The sequence below is a fragment of the Tamandua tetradactyla genome, chromosome 18 (genome assembly GCF_023851605.1).
Source record: "Tamandua tetradactyla isolate mTamTet1 chromosome 18, mTamTet1.pri, whole genome shotgun sequence".
In the NCBI taxonomy this organism is placed as follows: Eukaryota; Metazoa; Chordata; class Mammalia; order Pilosa; family Myrmecophagidae; genus Tamandua; species Tamandua tetradactyla.
The window spans coordinates 56,254,611-56,277,052 of NC_135344.1; the positions used below are offsets into that span (position 1 = coordinate 56,254,611).

Genomic DNA, 22,442 nt, shown 5'->3' on the forward strand with positions numbered 1-22,442 from the left:
AGGGCTAGGACTGTATCTTATCTAGTCTATGTCTTTCTCTCCAGCATTGAGCACCAGACCTGACATGTCATTCAATAAATGCTTATTGCATGAATGACAAAGGAATTAATGAATATTTTACAATAAAAAAATACCACCACGTGCTATCCTTCAATCTAGTTGTTTTCTGTTATATAGATTTGTGCTAAATATTTGAATTCTTATACAGTTAGGAATCCCAAATGAACTCAATCACTAAAGAAAAATAAAAGGAAAAATGTAGAGAGAGAATGAGACACTAATTGGATTTCTAAAATTTATACCTAATGTGTAGCCAACAAGACATGTTTTCATTGTTACATTTATATAATAGCCAGATGTTAGATGAAATTTAGCTCAATGAGTGTTTCAGCAAAAAAAAAAAAAAAGAAGAAGAAGAAGAAGAAGAAGCATTTTAACAAGCATGGGAAGCTAGAGGTATAAATGTCAGCCTGATTTTAGATATTATTCTGCTTGGAAAATGTCTAAAACTATGTCACCTGAATTCTTATTATTTTTTTAGTTTTTCTACCTCTTCATGCCTCTGATTTAAGGATATATTGAGAACTCTAAAAGTCTGGGTTGAATTTTTCTACCTCCAGATGGTCAGAAACCTCTGAGAAACCAAGACATTGAAAGCATAGCACTTTTTTGCATAGCACAGCGACAGCACATAGCTGATGCTCCATATTTGTGAGATGAATGAATAAATGAATGAATGAATGAAACACTCCAATAGGAAGGAATTAAGTTAATCTGTTAAGCAGATAGAAATCATAACCTATACTCTTCTTACTTTTTAAGAACCACCTTTCATAAAGAGCTCTATATTTATGAAAGTATTGGCCAAGGGTTGGAATGAAAGAGGAGGAATGAATGGATTAGAATGGTTATTCAACTATGAGCACATGATAGGGCATTAGCATTTACAAAGATCCTTTGCAATCACTTAATTTTGAAGTTGCATCATGGGGTAAATATTACTATCATTCCCACTTCCAAAGGTGAGGAAATTAAGAGTCAAAGAGATTAAGAAAATCAGGTAAATTATTTAAGATTGCCCCTAGTGGTAAAGCAAAAATGGAACCAAGATCCCAGTTAATCCCAATCCCCTACATTATTTCCCTACATCACATAAATTCCTCTCATTCGTTCATCAATCTAATAGCAATCATAAGACAAGAAGTATATTCTACCCATATGAAATGATTACTCACGTACACCACCAAAAGAGGCAATAAATTACTGCAGATCTGGAGTCTTAGAAAAGGGTCTCAAATAAAGAATAGGATTGACTGTTGCAATGATTAACTTTAGGATACATTTTAGAAAATTTTGGTAGATTTTTCTCTAGAAAGGAAAGGAGCATTAGTTAAGATATTTTTATCTAGTCCAGAAAAGGGAGTTGAGAATTTATTGCAAAGTTATTAATAAGGTCTTCCACTTTTCAATAATAATAGTAGTGATAATAACACCACCTTTTAATGATTGAACACTTACTTTGCACCAGACATGTGCTTTACCTGTAGGAAATCATTCCTCATAATAATCTTATGAGGTAGGTATTGCTATTACCGCCATTTTACAGGTGAGGAAACTGAGATGTAAGAAGGGTAAGTAATTTGTTCAAAGTCAAACAGCAACTAAGTGGTAGAAGTGGGATTTGAACCAAAGCAGTCTGTCTATACAACCTGTACACTCTTACCCACTACACTTTCGGCCACTTTCCAGTGCTACTTCTTCTACCTGTTGTGTTTTAGGGTTTCGAAATCCCCCATTTTTATATCTGCTTTTTCCAAGCCTCTGATTTTTCATATCCAGTAGAGACTGCAGTATGTTTGAATCTCTCGGTTGTGCCCAACTTAACCTCTGATTATCTTTTTGACCACCTTTCAAGAAAGATTTAAACACCCAAGTGCAAATGCCACAAAGATAAATCAGCTAAATTTACAAAGTTTTTGAAAGGAACCTTGAATGGCCAAGAAAACTCTCTCTTTAGGGAACAAGGACATAAATAGAAACCTCTTGTACAATATACCTTCCTCTTTTTAGCTCAAATTTTCTAGATGATCCATATTTTTACCGAATTTGACAATTTCTTTTTACCCTGCATTGAGACTAGTAATATGTATTTCAATCTTTGTATAGCTATAAACCCACAAATCAATATATGCTGGAGCACCTACTTTGTTCCAGGCTCTATAAAATTTTTAATTAGTTTTATTTATTAAATATTTGTTGATTTATTTAATCAACAAAACAAGTTTGGCAATAATCTGAGCTAGTATGTGATCACTTACTCTAGACCAGCCTATAAAATTAAAAGGCTCTGGGGTTTTTTAAGAATTATAAATAAAGCCAATTTTGAGTAGGTTAAGTTGTGACATTGGCACAGAGGCAACCACTTTGGGAATAATTGAATAGAATGGACACCATATTGTCCCTCTCCTTCAATAATAAGAGGGCAAAGATCTGCATTAACAAAAGAGAACTGACCATGCCCAGTTCTGCTTTGTTTCCAAACTACAAGATTGTAGACTGAGTCCCCAAATATTTTGTCTCCAGACTCTCTGAAGATGAAGAAATCCTCAAAAATGTAGAGATGTACTACCAATGACTATGAAAAAATATTTGCTAAAATGTTAGGCATCCAGAGGAGAAAGAAAGGGAGGGAAGAGAGGAGGGAATGAAGGAGAAAGGGGAGGAGAGAGGGAGGGAGGGAGGGATAGTGAACATTATCTCTTGCTAACAGCATAAGAAGTGAAAAATGGCCCCTTGTTCTGCTTACTGCTCAGTGCTGGAGTTGCCCTATGCAGAAAAAATATCCCTGTGCTAGGTCAGCACATCCGATCCATCTTACATTGTAATTAGTGTCCCAAAGAAAACCGGACTACACAATGTCTTTCAGTAAACTTGACCTCTCATCTCAATTTTAATTGTCAAAATGTCAGGCTAAAAGGAAATAGACTCCTCTGTGGAATAAAAGGACTTACCAAATCTTGATTCTCAGCAATGAATACAGAATGAAATCAGGCTCTCCCCATTTCTATCAAGTAATTTAGTTTCTAAAATGTATTTCTTAAAATATATATATATCCTAATCTCAACACTCGGTTCCTAGAAATAATTCTCCACATTAAGCAACTCCAGGATTTCAATGTCAAAACTTATCATAAAGGACTTGAGGTGTATGTTGTCGTTGCAAAGCCCATATTATGGAAAAAGTCACAAAAGAACTGATGAACGAGAGTGGTTGGTATTTCTCTAGTGACCTACAATAAGAAAGATTTGAGAAATACTAATATAGACTATTCAGCCCTGTGGTGTCAGTACATTGTGGTTAAATCATTCATATTCTTTGAACTCTAATAAAAAATTCTCATCAAACAATGATGACATTTTCATCTCATCAAAGTTTAATCACAAGAGTATTGTAATTCAGATTTTCTTCACCTCGGTTCAAATTGAAAGTAATTGTCAGATGTCATTTTAATTTTAACCATTACATCCATTCTTACATGTTCTCCCTAACATTACAATGGCCCATTTTGTTCTCTAAGAGGCATACCATTTTTCCTATTACTCAAGCAATTTTAAAAGAACTTTGTCACCAACTTACAAATATTACATGTAAGGTCCATTTTCAAAAGCTTTTAATAACAGATTGATGTAAGTGGAAAATGTTTCCTTGAGACACTGAGAGACACAAAAGGTTATAAATTCTGGCTACTGAATTGTATGATATTGGAAAACTACTTAATTGCCTGAACTCTTGATTGTTTCAAAAAAATTTTTCTTAGCAATCTCCAGAACGACAGGCTAAAAATATACAAAAACAGAGAGGCATATACAGGCTGGTTTAACTTTTTTCCATTGCAGTTTTGGGAAAAATAGCTCAGCTTTAGTAATAAAACATTATGGAATCTGGGCCAAGAAGTAGGAGCAAATATATCCCAACTGAGCCAGAGATAGCTAGCTTCTTCCAGGGACTGGCACATAAGACCTAATCACCACATCCAAGGATATATGGAAAGCTAACAACAAAATCCAAAAGGACTGCAGAATGCAGGATTATGTCTGCACTGAATTTTATGTTTTTCACAGTGAACATATATCACTTTCAGAATCAGAACGGGAAAAGGATAATGATGTATTTAAAGATATCTAAGAGCTCTGATCTAAATAAATGGGTCAGAGAGGAATATTCAGAGATCTTTTAGATGGTTCTCATGTCTTTGTCTTTGTCAAAAAGCAGAGAAATAAAGACAAAGCAGGGGTCCTAAATTCAAATTCTTACAAGCCAGGTGGGCAAGGAAAGGAAAAGAACCGAGAAAGCTATGGAGAGACTAACAGGGGAGACTTCCAGGGGAGATAGCGCAGGAGAGAGCTTGAGAACTCAGTCCTCCCTCCAAAAAGATATTAAACAAACAGGAACTGTCTGAAACAACTGTTGTGGGGCTCCAGCAGGCAAAAGAACACTATACAGCCTCCAGGAAAGAGCGGGAGGAAGAAGCTGATAAACTACTGTATGAATAGCTCTCTCCCCGCGACAGCTTCCAGTGCCCATCCTTCACTCTCACAACAGACACACCTTGGCATCCTGTCCCTGGATAGTTGCTGCTAATGGTAAGAGACATAAAATCCTCTTCCCCAAGAACAGGAGTGGGCATGTTCAAGCACCAATCACAGTGTTTAATTTGCGAATTCAGATCGGTGGGTCAAAGCTCTGAGCTACTGTTTCAACTCACCCCAATTAAGGTAGTAGCAGCCATTGCTTCAACCCAGCCCCAGAAAGGGGAGAAGGTGATGGAGGATTAAAGATGCAGGGCCCCCTCAGGACCGCAGGGAAGAGCTTATTGAAGAGTGCCCTCTGCTTGGCAAGCCTAGAAAGCACAGCCTCAGGGAGCTGTCAAAGAGGCTTTGGACATCCATCCTGATCCCCTTCCCAGGGCACTTTGGAACTCCTAAATGTCCCCTTTGTGGGTCCCTAGCCATGTTTTTACTGGGCAATACTGATTTGGGAAAGCTCTCTGGGGTAACCCTCCTCCCAAAATTTACCTGACAGGCAAAAGCAGTGAGAGACAATGAAAGGAGTGTAGAAAACAACATAAAGGCAAACAAAAAACAAACAAACAAAAAAAAAACAGAAAAGATCAAGAATCCCATAGAAGGAACAGAAGAAAGGAAGGTTTCTCCTAAGGGTAAAACAATTGCACAAAAAGTCAGTCTTAAATATTGTACTGCCTATCCAAGGCAAGAATCAGATGAAGAAGAGCTGCAAAAAAAAATCTGACTAGTTAAATACAGTCTATTCTAAAGGTCTAAAATAAATTGAGCCAAGTGTCAAGGAAGAGCCTTAACACCTAATACTCTAGGCAAAAGAGAGAAACTGACTTTCACAGTAGACTTATCAAGATAATCAGATGCCTAGATATCAGCAAAAAAGTATAAACCATACTAAGAAACAGGATGATAAAACACAGTCAAGAGAAAAAATTAAAACTGTAGAGGAGACACAGAATTTGGAACAACTAATCAAAGATTTTCAAACAAATCTTCTAAATCAATTCAAGGAGATGAAGGAAAATAGGGCTAAACAGATAAAGGACATAAACTAATCCCAAAGCAAGCAAAATGAAAGAAAAAAGAAAGATTACAGCAGAAATAAATGAAATTGAGAATTAAAAAAAAGTGAAGAGAATTAACAAAACCAAAAGTTGGTTCTCTGAGAGGATCAATAAAATTGACAAACCCATAGCTAGACTGACAAAGAGAAAAGATACAAATAAATAAAATCAGAAATGAGAGTGGGAACATGACTACTGACTGCACAGCAATAAAAAGGATTATAAGAGAATGCTATGAACATTATATGTCAACAAATTAGAAAATTTAGATGAAATAGACAAATTCCTAGAAACATGCGAACAACCTATACAGACTCTAGAAGAAATAGATGACTTCAACAGGCCAATTACAAGTAAAGAGACTGAATCGGTCATCACAAACCTCCCAACATTAAAGAATTAACCCTGGTGGGATGACGATACCCCATCCACCAGACCTATGGAACGGATGACACTCATTGGTGGAGAAGAGATCCTAATAATCGCAGCATCTGCTCTTGTTGTCTCTGGATGTAAAAGTGGCTGAACTTATGGTTCATTACTGGCAAAATGGTTGAACATACCAGAAAACTCAGCACACGGCTTAAAGACACTTATTAACTTTTCGGAATCAGTTGAAATATTTTTTTCCTGGAGGTATATGGAAATATGTGTCTGTGAAGACATTTAGGATATTTGATTATGGAAAAACACAAATACATGACCAAAAAAAAGACCATCTTATGTATAATTCTTGCTATATGGATATTTTGCATTGAATTGTTAGTGTAACAGTAGAAACTATAGTAGCATACTGTTGAAGCTGTAAAGGGCTAGCCCTTCTCTGTAAGCAAACAATAAAGTTTTACTTGATGATTGAAGTATTTTCTTGTGGTCATAACCAAGGTAAATGTTAACCACACCTCTTGATTTAAAAAGTGAGTGTCATTCTCTTAGCCTTGACAGTAAAGCGTCAATGTGTCCAAAAGAGAGCTCCCAGGTGGTGTGGAAATAAGATGGTGTCCTCCAAACAAAGATAGGCTGAGAACAAAAATAGGCTGGGAATTTGAATCAAGGAATCCAAATGTGGTAATCAGGAGTGGTTTCTGCCAAATATTTCCATTTCTTACCTCCTTCAGAGCATGGCCTCCCTGTTGTTAGGTGGGGCAATGACACTTATTCTGCCCAATGAGTTATGAGCAAGCTGATTTGCATCCTTTCTGGGTCAAGCAGCCAATAGCTAGTGTGGACTTCTCAGATTTCTCTTGCCCTTTGACATGCAGCCAGCACCATGATAAATGTGGCTTCTCCATTAGCTGAGATCCCTAAATAACCACCAGGAGCAGAACCCTCTCCTGACCCAATAAAGGCATTGACCTAGAATGAAAAATAAACCATTTTCTAAGCCCCTAAAATTTGAGGGTCACCATAGCATAACCTGACCAACCCTGACATAAGAGTTAATTCCCCAGTATTCAGAACCAAAGTATGACCATCTTCTAGGACAAGATATGGAATAAGGCAGGATCCATGAATTCTGGAACTAATCTAAATACATAGGAAAAGAAATATAAACTTAATAAATCTCACTATTATATGTATACTCATTTTATTTCCATGCAATTTTCCCTTAAAACATGGTAAAACCCTTTTTAATCCCAGTTAAATTTGCCATCATTAGGGAAAGTAAGAAAAGGCATTTCTTTGTTCAGAATATTAAAAAACAAGAACATGATGTTTCATTTCAGGCTCTTTTTGGGGTTGTTCTTCTTTAGCCCATCTTTTACATTTAAAACCTTAAGATTATGTCCAAGTATTTCTTCTCTTCTCATACTACATATGTGCTGGTTTGAAAGGAAGTATGCCCCCTAAGAAAAGCCATGTTTTAATGTAAATCCCATTTCATAAAGGTAGAATAATCTCTATTCAATACTGTATGTTTGAAACTGTAATGAGATTATCTCCCTGGATGATGTGATTTAGTCAAGAGTGGTTGTTAAACTGGATTAGGGGATGACATGTCTCCACCCATTTGAGTGGATCTTGATTAGTTTCTGAAGTCCTATAAAAGAGGAGAATGAGAGATTCAGAGAGACTCAGAAAGGGCAGAGAATGCTGCAGCACCACGAAGCAGAGAGTCCACCAGCCAGTGACCTTTGGAGATGAAGAAGAAAAACGCCTCCCGGGGAGCTTCATGAAATAGGAAGCCAGGAGAGAAAGCTAGCAGATGATGCCGTATTTGCCATGTGCCCTTCTAGCTGAGAGAGAAGCCCTGACTGTTTGCCATGTGCCATCTCACTTGAGAGAGAAACCCTGAACTTCATCGGCCTTCTTGAACCAAGGTATCTTTCCCTCGATGCCTTTAATTGGACATTACTATAGACTTGTAATGGGGACATTTTCTCAACCTTAGAACTGTAAACTAGCAACTCATTAAATTCCCCTTGTTAAAAGCCATTCTGTTTTTGGTATGTTGCATTCTGGCAGCTAGCAAATTAGAACAACATACTCTACATAGTCATCATATTCACACCCCTTATTTCAACTGTTATCTACAAGCTTGTAACTTTCAAATTTTGTCACCTGTCAAGTATTGCTCCTGAGCATCAGAACCCCTGCAACCTCTCCCATCCAACTGCCTCCTGGACATCCCATTTATGTCCCTCAAACACTCAAACCGAAACAATTGTCTTATTTTCTTCCAGTCTTGTTTCTTTTCTTGTGTACCCCAAACCACACAGTTGTCTAAGCTAAGTTATTCACATCTAGTCCTCCTTTCCCCTTCAGTCATTGCCAAATCATTCACATCTAGCCTCCCTTTCCCAATCTTTTCTGTTTTACCTTCTAAAGATCTCTTAAACCCACCTTCCCTCCATCCCCACTGCCTCTACCTTGGCTTAGGATGATGCAATAATTATCTAGATATCTGTATTATCCTCTTAGTTCATTGGGTCTCAACCAGTGATAACTTTGTCCCCCAAGGGATAATTATCAATGTGTTGAGATATTTTATATTATTACAACTGGGGCTGTGTTACTGGCATCTAATGGATACATGCCAGGGATGCTTCTAACCATCTTGCAATGCACAGGACAGCTGCCAACTCCCAGACCAAAGAATTATCTGGCCCAACTTGTCAGTAGTACTGAGGATGAGAAATTCTACAACTGGTCTACCTGCCCTCAGTCTTGCTTATACCTCCACATTGCAACTAAGGTGTTTTTTTTTTAATTAATTTTTTAATTTTTAAAAAATATAACAACAAACAAATGCAAACATTCTGAACATATGATCATTCTGTTCTACATATATAATTAGTAATTCACAATATCATCACATAGTTGCATATTCATCATTATGATCATTTCTTAGAACATTTGCATCAATTCAGAAAAAGAAATAAAAAGACAACAGAAAAAAGTTCATACATACCATACCCTTTTCCCCTCCCTTTCATTGATCACTAGTATTTCAATCTACTAAATTTATCTTAACATTTGTTCCCCCTATTATTTATTTTTATTCCATATGTTTTACTCATCTGTTGACAAGGTAGATAAAAGGAGCATCAGACACAGGCTTTCACATTCACACAGTCACATTGTGAAAGCTATATCATTATACAATCATCTTCAATAAACATGGCTACTGGAACACAGCTCTACATTTTCAGGTGGTTCCCTCTGCCTCTCCATTACATCTTGACTAACAAGGTGATATCTATTTAATGTGCAAGAATAACCTCCAGGATAACATCTCAACTCTGGAATCTCTCAGCCATTGACACTTTATTTTGTCTCACTTCACTCTTCCTTCTTTTGGTCGAGAAGGTTTTCTCAATCCCTTGATGCTGAGTCCCAGCTCATTCTAGGATTTCCGTCCCATGTTGCCAGGAAGGTCCACAGTCTTGGGAGTCACGTCCCACTTACAGAAGGGGAAGGCAGTGAGTTTGCTTGTTGTGTTGACTGGAGAGAAAGGCCACATCGGAGCAAAAAAGAGGTTCTCTTTACATTCTAAGCATTCCTAGATTATACCATCTCAGTTTTTATGTCTTTCTTTCTGATTTCATTAGTGCCCTCAGCCCTCCTCCCTCTATCATTCTCATATTCAGCTTCATTCAGTGTTCTAACATCATTGTATTACAGTAAGGTAGTATTGTGCTATCCATTTCTGAATTTTTACAATCAGTGCTGTTGCACAATATGTATCCTTTCTGCTCCAATTACCCATTATCTACCCTATTTCTATCTCCTGATGGTCTCTGTTACCAATGACATCCTCCAAGTTCATTCACTAATGTCAGTTCATATCAGTGAGACCATACAGTATTCATCCTTTTGTTTCTGACTAATCTCATTCACCATAATGTCCTTAAGGTCCATCCATGTTGTTACATACTTCATAACTTTATTCTGTCTTACAGCTGCATAATATTCCATCATGTGTATATACCACAGCTTGTTTAGCCACTCGTCTGTTGATGGACATTTTGGCTGTTTTCATCTCTTCACAGTTGTAAATAATGCTGCTATAAACACTGGTGTGCAAATGTCCATTTGTGTCCTTCCCCTCATGTCTTCTGAGTAGATATCTAGCAATGGTATTGCCAGATTATATGGTTGTAATTGTAAATGGAATTTTTTCTTGATTTCCCCCTCAGATTGTTCCTTACTAGTTATAGAAACACTACAGATTTTTGAGTGTTGACTTTGTAACCTGCCACTTTGCTGTACTCATTTATTAGCTCTAGTAGTTTTGCTGTGGATTTTTTGGGGTTTTTGACATATAGTATCATGTTATCTGCAAACAGTGAGAGTTTTACTTCTTCCTTTCCAATTGTGATGCCTTGTATTTCTTTTTGTTGTCTAATTGCTCTGGCTAGAACTTCCAACACAATGTTGAATAACAGTGGTGATAGTGGACATCCTTGTCTTGTTCCTGATCTTAGGGGTAAAGTTTTTCAGTTTTTCCCCATTGAGAATGATGTTAGCTGTGGGTTTTTCATATATTCCTTTTATCATGTTGAGGAAGTTCCCATTTATTCCTAACCTTGAAAAGTTTTCAACAGGAAAGGATGTTGAATTTTGTCAAATGCCTTTTCTGCATCAATTGAGATGATCATGCAGTTTTTCTGCTTTGATTTGTTGATATGGTGTATTACATTAATTGATTTTCTTATGTTGAACCATCCTTGCATACCTGGGATGAATCCTACTTGGTCATGGTGTACAATTCACTAATCCTATCTTCTGCCTCTTGAAATCTGACATTGTAGGTTTCCACCGTTTTTTTTTTCTTCATCTCTTCTACTGTGCCTTTCATTCCCCTAAGTTCTGTGATTTGTTTTTTCAGACTTTCAATTTCTTCTTTTTGTTCATTCCTTGCCTTCTTTATATCCTCCCTCAATTCATTGATTTGATTTTTAATGAGGTTTTCCATGTCTGTTCAAACATTCTGAATTAATTGTTTCAACTCCTGTATCTCATTTGAATGGTTGATTTGTTCCTTTGACTGGGCCATATCTTCAATTTTCCTAGTGTGATTTGTTATTTTTTGCTAGAATCTAGGCATTTAATTACCTTAATTAGTTTATTCCAGAGGTTTTTTCATTTCTTTTATCTAGGATTTTCTTGCTGGATGACTTTGTTGTCTATCTGTTCTTTGTCATTCAGTTCCACTTATTCTGGATCACCAGCTTAGGCTTTGTTTAACTGATCAGAATTTTTCAATTCTTGTTTTCTTGTTTCTTGCCCTTCCTGTATGGTGCCCTCCTCCCCGCCCCTTAGGAGGGTCTACTTAGGTATTATAGACCCCAGGCAGATTTTCCCAGACCAAACTTGCCTCCTCTCAGAAGGAAAGAGTCACCTGCATCAGTTTTCCCTGACAGTGAGACCAGCAGATTGAAAGACTTTCCTATGAAGTCTCTGGACTCTGTGTTTTTCCTGTTCTGCTCAGTATGTGACGCTTTTCTGCCTGCAGGTCCCACCAGCATAAGATGATGCAATACCTTCAACTTCAGCAGTCTCCCTGCTGGGGGCATGGTTGAGACAGAGGAGAGGTTGTAGGCTGGCTTTAATTGCTTCAATTTTCCAGACCCTGGGGTCTGAATTCCTTGAGGGAGGGAATCCACCTGAGCTGGGTCCCACCCCTCTCCTGGGGAAGGCACAGGCTCCAGACAAGCTCTCACACAAGCTTATTTCTGCCTATGCCTGGGGCACTTAGAGCCTGAGAAGCCCAGAAGCTGTATCCAAAAGCATTCAAGTCATAGAAACACAGCCACAAAAAAGAAAGAGAAAAATCTTTCTCAGAGCAGGACCCCCATTCCTCAGGTTTGCCAATCAAGAGCATAAGTTGGTATGTTGCTTTGTGTACCTTCAGGTCCTATGTGTCCCTCCTTTCCTTTAGGGCCCAGACCTTTTCAAGTATTATGTGCTATCTGATCTAAAAAACCTCCGTTTCTTTTTTTTTTTTTTTCTGTCAGCCCTGCCCCCTTGGCACCGGGGCAAAAATCAACAACCTACGCTTTGACTCCAGGTTTGGCTGAGCTGGGAGCCTATTTTTAGTAGTCAGAATTTGTGAATTAATTCCATAATTGGAGCTTAGTTGCACTCAGCCCCTGCTGCTAGTAAAGTTCCTTTCCTTTCCCCTCTGGGAAGCAGCCTGTGGTGGTGGTGGTGGGGGGGGGGGGGGCGACAGCCACTGCAGGTTGGGAAACTCACAGTTCTGCTTGGGCTTGCAGCTCGTCCAGCTGGTCCAGACTGGGTTATGCTGTGTGTCCAGTCACTGGTGTGGCCCCAGCAGTTGTTCTGTACTGTTCCTGGTTATTTAATAGCTGCTCTGGAGGACAAACTAAATCCCACACCTCGCTAAGCCATCATCTTAGCACTCTCCCCCAACTAAGGTATTTTTTAAAAAATGAAGTAACATTTCTTTCATAAAACCTGGGAGACACTGTTTAATTTTCTATCCAACTCCCCTCTCCCCTCAAATACAATTCTTTACAATAAGCATCTTTTTGCTTCAGGGAAGGATGAGTCCTCAGTCCCAAGAGATCACCTTTGTTAGGTTTCATTGCCCTCCTCTGGTTTAGATATGAGACTCACAATAATTTGTTAACCATCATCTGAAAAAATATTCCCTACTGTTAAATTGGAGGTATGGCAAGTTATTTCTGAAGATGATCAAAAGAACTCAAACCACTCCTGTTCATGGGTATCACTGCAACATGTGGTGGAATCTGTCCTTCACTTCTTGAATTTGGGCTGGCTCTATAACTTGCTTTGACCAATAAAATATAGCAGACTAATACAGTGGTATTTTGAGACTTGACCTCAAGACGCCTTACAGTTTTTGCTCTCACCCTCTTGGTATAGCACTGAGACTGCCATTTGAAGAAGTCCAGTCTGGTCAAGTGAGGATGAATGACAACATGGAGCTGGGAGGCCAGCTGTCCCAATCATCATAACTGAGGCTCAAAAAATGTAAGGAAGGCTATCTCATACCACACAGTCCCAGCTAAGGAACCAACTGACTGACTGCAGGTAAATGAGGGAGTTTAGGAGAGGGCGCAGAAGAATTGTTTAGCTAAGCCCAACCTAAATTGCCGATATTTGGATGTTGTATGGAAGTTCTTTGGCTGATGAGGCACAAACACAGATAACCAGCCAATCTAGAATGCATGAACAACTCTGTTAGATCAAAGGTCCTGGAGGGGGAGAGAGGAGAATAAGGACAGCAGAGGAGCCTGTTGGGCTTACTATACAGGGTTTGGGGGAGAAGCACATGGGTTCCTGGACTCTTGCCTTTATTGTGACCCAGAAGTGTCCCATAGACACTGGAAATTGCAAGTTTCAATATGACACAAAAAGCAGAAGCAGCAAGGGGCCATTTGGAGAAGCTGAAGGTAGCTTTTCATCACCCAAGCCATTTGGAGAAACAGGCCTTGCTAGTAAATTATGTAGCACAAAAGGGCAAGGGGCCCTTGGGAGAAGTCATGACAAGGGCCATTCAGAGAAGCTAACGGCAGATCCTATTCAAACTGTATGGAGGTACAGGACCTGCTAGTTGCAGTCATGCCCAGGGCAGAGATAACTGGGGCAATCACTCAAAGAGAAACTTATGACTAAGCCAGGAAGGATGATGAAAAACCAAATATAATTTATTTTAGGCCATTATAGCTGGCTCACAGAATCATGAGCAAATATAATGGTTGTTGATTTAATCCATTAAAATTTGAAATTGGTTTGTTAGGAAGCAATAAATGACTGATACCAAGATGTAAAAAAGGAACTTGCTTTTCCCCTCTTTCTACCTTTTAAATAATGTTGTGTGAAGAAGCAATATCTGGAGCTTTTGCAGCTATTCTGAAAACCTCAGCTGGCACACTGAGACTAGCAGAGTGGAAAGGTGAAAATAGACCGATCCTTGAAGAAGTCACTAGGCTGCTAGATTATCCATCCTCTCTCTGGGTTCCTTGTTATGTGATAAAACAACAAAATTCCCTTATTTTTTAGTGTACTTTTATTTTCTCTTCCTCTTACTTGCAGATAGAAACATCTTTCATCAGATTTCCATTGTCATTAGGATAAAATTAAAGCCCATTCATGATCTGGTTTCTGCTCATCTCTCCACCTTCATATCTCAATTCTCCTGCCTCATGACCCTTACCACTCTTCTGCCCATCATGCTTACTGTGAACTTCTTTTCATTCCTCAGATGAGCCATGCCCTCTCTCTTCCTCCATTCTCTCCCTTTCTCTTCTACTAAGAGACCTCACATGTCCTTTTCCTTCTGACTGGAGCTCTCTATTAACCCAATCACCACAATCCCATCACCTCACCTTTCACCTTAAAAAATCTACTTTCCATAACATTAATTTTAATAGTTCTACAAAGTTTTCTCCACCGACAATAACATTCTACCTCTCCACCCATTTTCCCCTCCCTAAAGGCAACCACGCTGCTTTTAACTAAATATTTTGGAAATTACCTGTGACTCTAAATAATAGATTTGTACTGCTACTTGCTGATTTTGGTTTTCTGTTTAGTTTTAGACATTTATCTATTATCTTTCCACTATTAAAGATTTAATTATCTCTCCTTATCCTGCTTCCAATACACAGATATATATATACATATAAGCTTTTCTCTGCTGAGCCATGCATCTAAGGGATTCCCTTTCCCTTTCTTTTGTGTTGGATTTCATATTTCTCATGTCCTTTATCTTCCTCTTTGTTCTAGTTTGCTAGCTGCCAGAATGCAATATACCAGAAACAGAATGGTTTTTAAAAAGGGGAATTTAATAAATTGCTAGTTTATAGTTCTAAGGCCGAGAAAATCTCCCAAGTAAAGCAAGGCTATAGAAATGTGCAATTTAAGGCATCCGGGGAAAGATACCTTGGTTCAAGAAGACCAACGAAGTTCAACATTTCTCTCTCAGCTACAAGGGTACATGGCAAACATGGTGGTGACTGCTGGCTTTCTCGTGGCTCTACCAAAAGGGAGTCTCTCCAAAATGTTTCCTCTTTTAAAGGATTGCAGTAAGCAACTCCACCTTTAGTGGGTGGAGACACACCTCCATGTAAATCACCTAATCAAAAGTTACCACCCACAATTGGGTGGTTCACATCTTCATGGAAATAATCAAAATGCTCCCACCCAGCAATACTGAATGAGGATTAAAGGGCATGGCTTTTCTGGGGTCCACCACAGATTCAGATCGACACACTCTTCTTCTGTTATTTATCCTGATACTTGATTTGTAGTAATGCTCAATGTAGACATCCTGATGGATCCTGGCTTCTAGCTGATGAGAAATCTTATGCCATTTGGATTCCAGATTCTCTTTCAATAGATAGATAGATAGATAGATAGATAGATAGATAGATAGATAGATAGATAGATAGATAGATAGATAGATAAAGATAGGTAGGTAGTTAGGTAGGTGAAAATTACGACTAGGAAAGGAGGTCCATTACCTGAACAATAGGAGTTCCAGAAAGAGAGAACAGACAAAATGGAAGGAAACTTGGCAGATCCCATAATTTTCTGCTTACACATGAAAAAGACAGTTTTATGATGAATTTAATTCACAAAATCAGATTCACTAACTAGAATGTATCTTGCCCAAAACATCAAGCAATGCCTCAATTTTTTTTCAGATTTATGAATTCTCCTTTTCCTTGCTAATGCCTAGGGTTGACAGCTACCTGACTTCTGGGAAGGGAAGATAACCAGCTTTTGCTCTCTCTCTCTTCCTGTTCCCCAATCCTCTCTTATTCAACTATAGGCAGGGAGAGTAAGCAGACTAGGTGCCCAGATTTAACAAATAAAAATATTAGTTAGGTAGTTTTGAGCTCTCTGGTTCTGGCAAATGATTGAAGCTGATTCTTGCTCTACAGAGTTTTGGATTAGTGTGTGTGTGTACTTTTGGATGCCCAACCCTAGGGATTCCTCACTTGCAACTCTCAAGATGAGCTGAAAGTGATGCATTCCATCCCCCAGGCCTGCCATTAGTCTTCAGCCCCTAGTTCATAGCAGAAATTAGGTTAGTCGAGACTGGCCTTTTTTCTCTCACCAGAAACACTGGCACATCTTCTGTTCTGATGAACTCTCAGCATGAAGGCTGATCCCAAGAAGACCAAAGCAACTCACTGGCCTTTCTCCTACCCTATAGATTTTCCAGTAAGAGTTATACTCAAAAATCACATAGCAAGTTCTCCAGGTGACCACAATGAAACTCATTCTCTCTAGGTTTAAGGTGAAGGTTGTGACATTCTCTTCCCACCCAAGCTTTCAGAATAAAAATTGGGGGGTTCATAACACTACTTCCTCTGAGAAAATCCTTCTCATATTCTTCTTTCTGCTCCGTCTTGTCTAACCTTCATCTGGATGAAGAATCCAAAAGTTAAGGATCTAGTCCTAGTGTATTATTTTATAAATTCTGTGTCAAGGAGAACCTCTTTCACATTAACTTTGATTTCTTGTGTCTGTTATAACAATGTCTTGATTAAAATGAAGGAAGAATTCCATTTCAAAACTTTTTTCACTTGGTTACTTGTCTCCTCCCATTCATTTTTTAAATTTACTGAACATCAAGGATAAAAAGTCATTAGAGGGTCTCCAGATCTTGACAGGCAGAGCACAAAGGCAGTACACATTTATTGAATGATGTATGAATGAACAAATGACCATTACTGGTTTTCTGCAATGGGCTATTAAACAACAATGGTAAAGAATTATTTATCCTGTCCTTACTCAGTAAAAAAAAAAAGTTATAGGTTTAAACTTCAATTAACAGGCATAAATTAAACAGAACAGAAGTGCTAGGTATTGAAATAAATTATCAATGAAGGTTTTTTAAATCTCTTTGTCAAAATATTTTAATATTGGGTCAGTAGCCTCCTATTTCCAGTGGTTCAGGTGTTGTCCTAACTACAAAAAAGAACAGGGAGTTAAATGAATTAGCCCACTGGGAACATGTTCCAGTGCCATAAACTTTATGAAAATACAATAGCTTTGTGTCATTTCTAGGAACAAATGAAACTATATTAACAGAAAATTAGGTTGATCAGGCCTCTTTTTATAGTTCAAGCCAAGTGAAACAAGAAAAGTAAACAAATTATATCCTATTCTAAAATTTTCTGGTTCTATTATATGAATAGTGGGAAATAATTTGGACCTTTCAAATACTTCCAGCAATAATTTTGCCATTTCCTGTTATAAGCATTTGAAACATATTATATTAGAATTTTTGTACTGAGTCGTTCCCACAATAATATCGAATTTCTTTTGGTTACTCGAAAAAGGAGTGAAAAAGTCTATACAGGATTATAGAGAAGATTTTGGACCACAAAAATTACCTGATGTAAATATCCACCTAAAATGTGTCTTCTCTCTAACACATTTTTATGTAATTTAGGAATTTATCATCTGTACCTCCACATGCTTCCCAAAAGGATTCGAAGTGACTTTCAATTAAAAAAAGAAAAAAAGATATCTGACAGCACAGAATATTTAAAAATAAGAAATCATAAAGAATATATAGAGTGACAATTGTATTTGGAGAGTCAAAAATGAGATATTGGCTGAATTTAAGCACTGAATTTAGCTCTAAAATTTCTGATACACAGTCAAAAGAAGAAATTTAATTCCTAAATTACTTCTGCCATCAAATAAAAGGAAAAAAAATATGAGCTCTCCAAGAATGATTTTTGTACTAAATTCCAGGAATAATCTATCTTGTGGGTCCTTACAAAATAATAGCTAATATATATTAAATGTCCATTATGTGTCAGGCATTCTTCTGAGCCTTAACAGTTTTAAATTCATTTAATCCCCATAATAACACTGCAAGGAAAGTTATTGTCCCTACCTTACAGATTAGAAAAATAAAGGCACAGAGAGATAAGTAAATTACCCATGGTCATAGCCAGAAAGGAGAAGCCATAATCTAGACCCAAACAGTCTACTTCCAAAACTCCTCCTTCAAATGCTGTACTGTGAACAGAATCTTCAACAATGGGTTCTCAGATGACATAGAAGGTCTCCCTTTCTCAAATCAACCTCAGTCAAAGTCCAGGGCATAATATTGAACTTAATGAAGGTATTTCCACCTTTAAAATTTAGCTAATGAAACTACCGAAGTTTAGCTAATGACATAATTATTCATTATGCAGTGTTCTACAGGAGTGAAGAAGAGCAAACTTACAGGGATAAGAGTAATTTTTATGTCACATTTATCGAATGCTTGCTGTATACCAGGCACTGTGCTGAGTGGCTTAGATGCCTTACACAATATAATTCTCCATCATGTTATGAAGGACATCATGCTTATCTCTTCACTCAAAAATGTCAATCACTCACCTCCTAGATCATAGAAACTATGTTAAACACTGGGGCTATGGTGCTGAGCAAAACATTCTAGTGCTGGAGGCATATATGAAGTAAATAATCATGCGAATGAACACGAACTACCAACAGAGATGCTGTGAAGAAAAGGCGCAGCGTGTGGCACCATTTACAAGGAGGCCAGACCTAGCTAGGAGTACTTCCCAGTGGAAGTGGCATTTCAATAGGTGTTAATTTGGTGAAGGGAGAGATGGAAAAGGCTTTGGGACACAGGAAACATGATAAAAGTCAAAGAAAGCCAGAAAGCAAAAGTGAGAGAGTGAGAGTGACATTAACTTGCCATGTCAAGAACTATTAAGAGACTCTGGATCCATATCCAGGTGTCTGGTGACTCCCAGTTCCTGCTATTAACCCTGCGTTGTAATGCTCCCAGCACCCAAGGGTATTACTGTTAGATACTCACTGAGAGCTAAAATAGCAGTCAGCTCAAAACTGAGTTCTTGAAAATACCTGAAGTGTAAATATCCGTGGGCATTCTGTGGGTATTCATAAAAGTCTCTCCATTGAAGTTGCATCATTCTTTCATTTAATCTTCCCAAATTCAATTCTATGCACTTGACATTGAATTTTTAAAAAGAGAGAAAGATACACTTAATAGTATATATAATGGCACTCAGTAGTCATCACAGTGAGCGTATGCCCTAGAAAGAGAGTGAAATCAGCTCCTCAGTCAGCGTTCCTTTCTCAAGCTTCTCTAAGAGAGAGCATCTCACAAGAGCCAGGCCTCTGGATTTTCCATATTTTGCAACAACAGTGAGCTTCCTTTCCTCATCCATAAAAAATTCCCAGACTACACCCACCTGTGATCCAGAATACGGGCCCTGGACATACCCAAGACAACTGAACTCTCTTCCCCATACGTGGTCATTACCAGGCTGCTGTGTAAAGGGAAGACACCAGAAATAACCCTGAGGTAGAAGTCGGGGAGTCTGTGGTAACAACAGGCACTTTGGAACGAATTTTACACTGAAGGAGAGCCCCATCTAGAGCCTCCAGAAATCAAGGTTAGACACACGCACATACACACACAAGAAAGAAGAAAGGTGAATAACCTTTACGGACACCGTAAGTCCTCCTCGGTTGGCCAAGACCTAGAGGGAGGGAAGCCACCTTTCTCAGCAACTGAAAGACAAAGGTGGTGAGATGGGCAGATCCTGGCCCTCAGTGTGAAAAGGTGTGTCAGAAAATCCAGACCGGAACTGAAATGGACTTTTGATTTATCCTCAAACCCTGATGTTGCAGAGTTAGAATCAAAGAGCTACTAGTCCTGGAAGCCTCCGATCCTTTGAAGCCTCTCCTAATGCAGAGGACGCTCCAACCTGGCTGGGATATGGTGAGAATGGCATCACAGAGGGGAGGGAAAAGCCCGAACTAACTGGCACAGGGAGCTCCCTGCTGGGCACCCAGGCCAGAGCTGCAGGCTCTGTGTGTCCCTTCACATGGCTGGTTTAGCCAACAAAACATTGACTTGCACAGAGTTTATTTATTTTTAATATAGCTGTCAACATTTGAGTTTGATGGAAATTTTATATAAGAATTCATATCTCCAAACTTCTCCTCAGAAGTTTGGAAACAAAGCAACATTCTTGCTGGTGGCCGTGTGTTAGAGCTAAGCAGCATATGCAATCTTCAGGTGAACTGTGTCCCTGGACAGGTTCACTCTCTCTCACTCCAGATTGTCTCTTCCACCAGATCCCTTTGGTTCACGTGTGTCACCTGACAGGCTCCCAGAGGCATTTGAGATTGTATTCCCTATGGCAATGAGGAGGCGGTGAGGCAGGGCTTTGGACAGTGAGTTGAAGCAAGCTGTGGTGCCACCAAAAAGTTACTTAATAATGGGTTTTGTCTTTATCACATATGTGGAAGAAAGTTTGTGTGATTGATTTGCAGGTTCTACAGGTCCATCTAACTGCAAAATGAATCCAAGTGTAGAAAATTGGATTCCTTTCAGGGATTGCTGCCCTCAGTGAGCCAAGGAGAAGAAATCTCTGCATGTGCTTGGAGGATAGGTGGAAGGGGGAGCTGGTAGGTAGATGGTGGAAGGCTGTTCCCCTTCTATGATGTGACTCCTACCTATAACCCACCAAAACCTCAAAGTTGCCCCACAGAAAAAAGAAAGGAAGGGGGGAACCGAAGAGGGTAAAAAGAAGGAAGGAAGGGAGGGAGAGAGGGAAGAATAGAAGGAGGAAGAAAATATAGAGAGGGGGGGAAAAAGAGTAACCTAACTTTAATATAGGAATTTCTTCTAGCAACAGATGAAGAGGATGAATTCTGCATCCAGGGTTTCACTCATACCCAATATGAGCAGCCAGCATCAATACAGAAATCCAAAGCTAGAAAGACACAGAAAAGATAGTTGTGGGAACCAGCAGAATTGAAATGAGGGCTCTGGACTCTCATGGCCTGGGGAGACAGGATTTCTAGCAGGTTTAAGCAGATTTCAATGGAACAAGGTGTCCCAGATGGCATCTGGTTTATACATCTTAGACATAAAATCAAAGGAAGCCTATTACCCACCTAAGCCTTGAAGAGGGTCCCAGGGTTGACTGCAGATACGGTCAGGAGATCATTTTCTATTGAAACTCAGTTTCTGAACAACTAGCTTCCAAGATTTAATGAATATTTCTTTTGGTAATTTTGTCAGCTTTGGACACATAATCCACTCCTCTCAATACACACACAGTCACACAGGCACGTTCCTTCTCTAAAAATAAAACAGCAGTAGTAAGTTCCATGTATACCTTGGTATCATGACAAACTTATCCATGCATGTACTTGAAGAATTTCAATGACTTGGTTAGGAAAAAAAAAAGGAAGGGGAGAGGGGCAAGAAAAAAAAAAAAAACCTGATGTAGGATAATTACACCATAGATAATCTCTTGGGATTTACCTTCTTTTCTTTTTCTTTTTTTTTTTTTTTAACTTTTAAATTGTTTTTGAAAAGATGTTCCCCCAGAGGCCAGGTGTTTGGGATCAGGATATGACTAACCCACAGTCAAAAGGATGTTGATGACAATAGGCAACAATAGTAATCAGAAGAACTGTGATGATAGTAATAATCCTGGAGGTACCATCAGAGCGAAATGTTGCCATGGAAACTGTGAAAATGAGGTGGGGGAGGGGGGAGTCATAGCAAATCTTTTACAATGGAAGGCTGTGCTCCTGCTACTTCTTAGAATGAGCTTATGTATTGCATCCTAAAGAAGATGCAGATAAATAGTAATCTTTTGTGATTACATACAACAAAATTAAGGCTAAAATGGCTTGCCAGGATCAGAAGGGATTGCTGGGGTGAAGGGCTCTGCCATTTGCCTTCAGGTGCTGCCTCAGAGAAACAGCTGCACAACATCTTTTTTAGAGAGAATTCAGACCAGCTGTGCTATAAAGAATATATACAGCACAATAAAAATGTCCTGAGCCTGGTATTTCTTTTCCATCTTCACAGCTGTCCAGAGCAGTTCAAGTTTAATAGTAGCACACGATGCTCTTTAAAGCACAATATAGAAACTTTCTGAGCCCCAGGATTGAAATGTGAATGGATATAAAAGTGTCCCCAGCTATTTCCAAGAGCATAAAGGAAACGTTGGTGCAGAAAGAGGTCAGAAAATCCATCTGGGTCGCTTTTGAGCTTGGCGATTTTATCTCCAGGGTGTTTTTTTTTTTGTTTAAAAACATTCGTCACAATGTTGTACAATTATATATAAAATTGTTCTTCATGTTAGGCCACACCCTGGCAAACACCTGCAAAGAAAATCACTCTTGTTTCTTAGGATACTAGAATGATTGTGGGCTGTAAGACCTGCACTGGAAAGCAAGCCCATGGAGAAGCTGATCACAGAAGGTATGATGCGTCCACCAGCCATGAAATCCACTGCAAGGTCACCAAAGAACAACATCAGAGGATTTGGC

At 38.7% G+C, this 22,442-nt stretch overlaps 1 long non-coding RNA gene across 6 annotated transcripts in view; it reads right to left on the reverse strand.

Annotated features, from left to right (window-relative positions):
* LOC143662212 (uncharacterized) overlaps nt 1–22,442 on the reverse strand; it is a 337,353-nt gene that overhangs the window by 129,350 nt on the left and 185,561 nt on the right. The window lies entirely within an intron of this gene.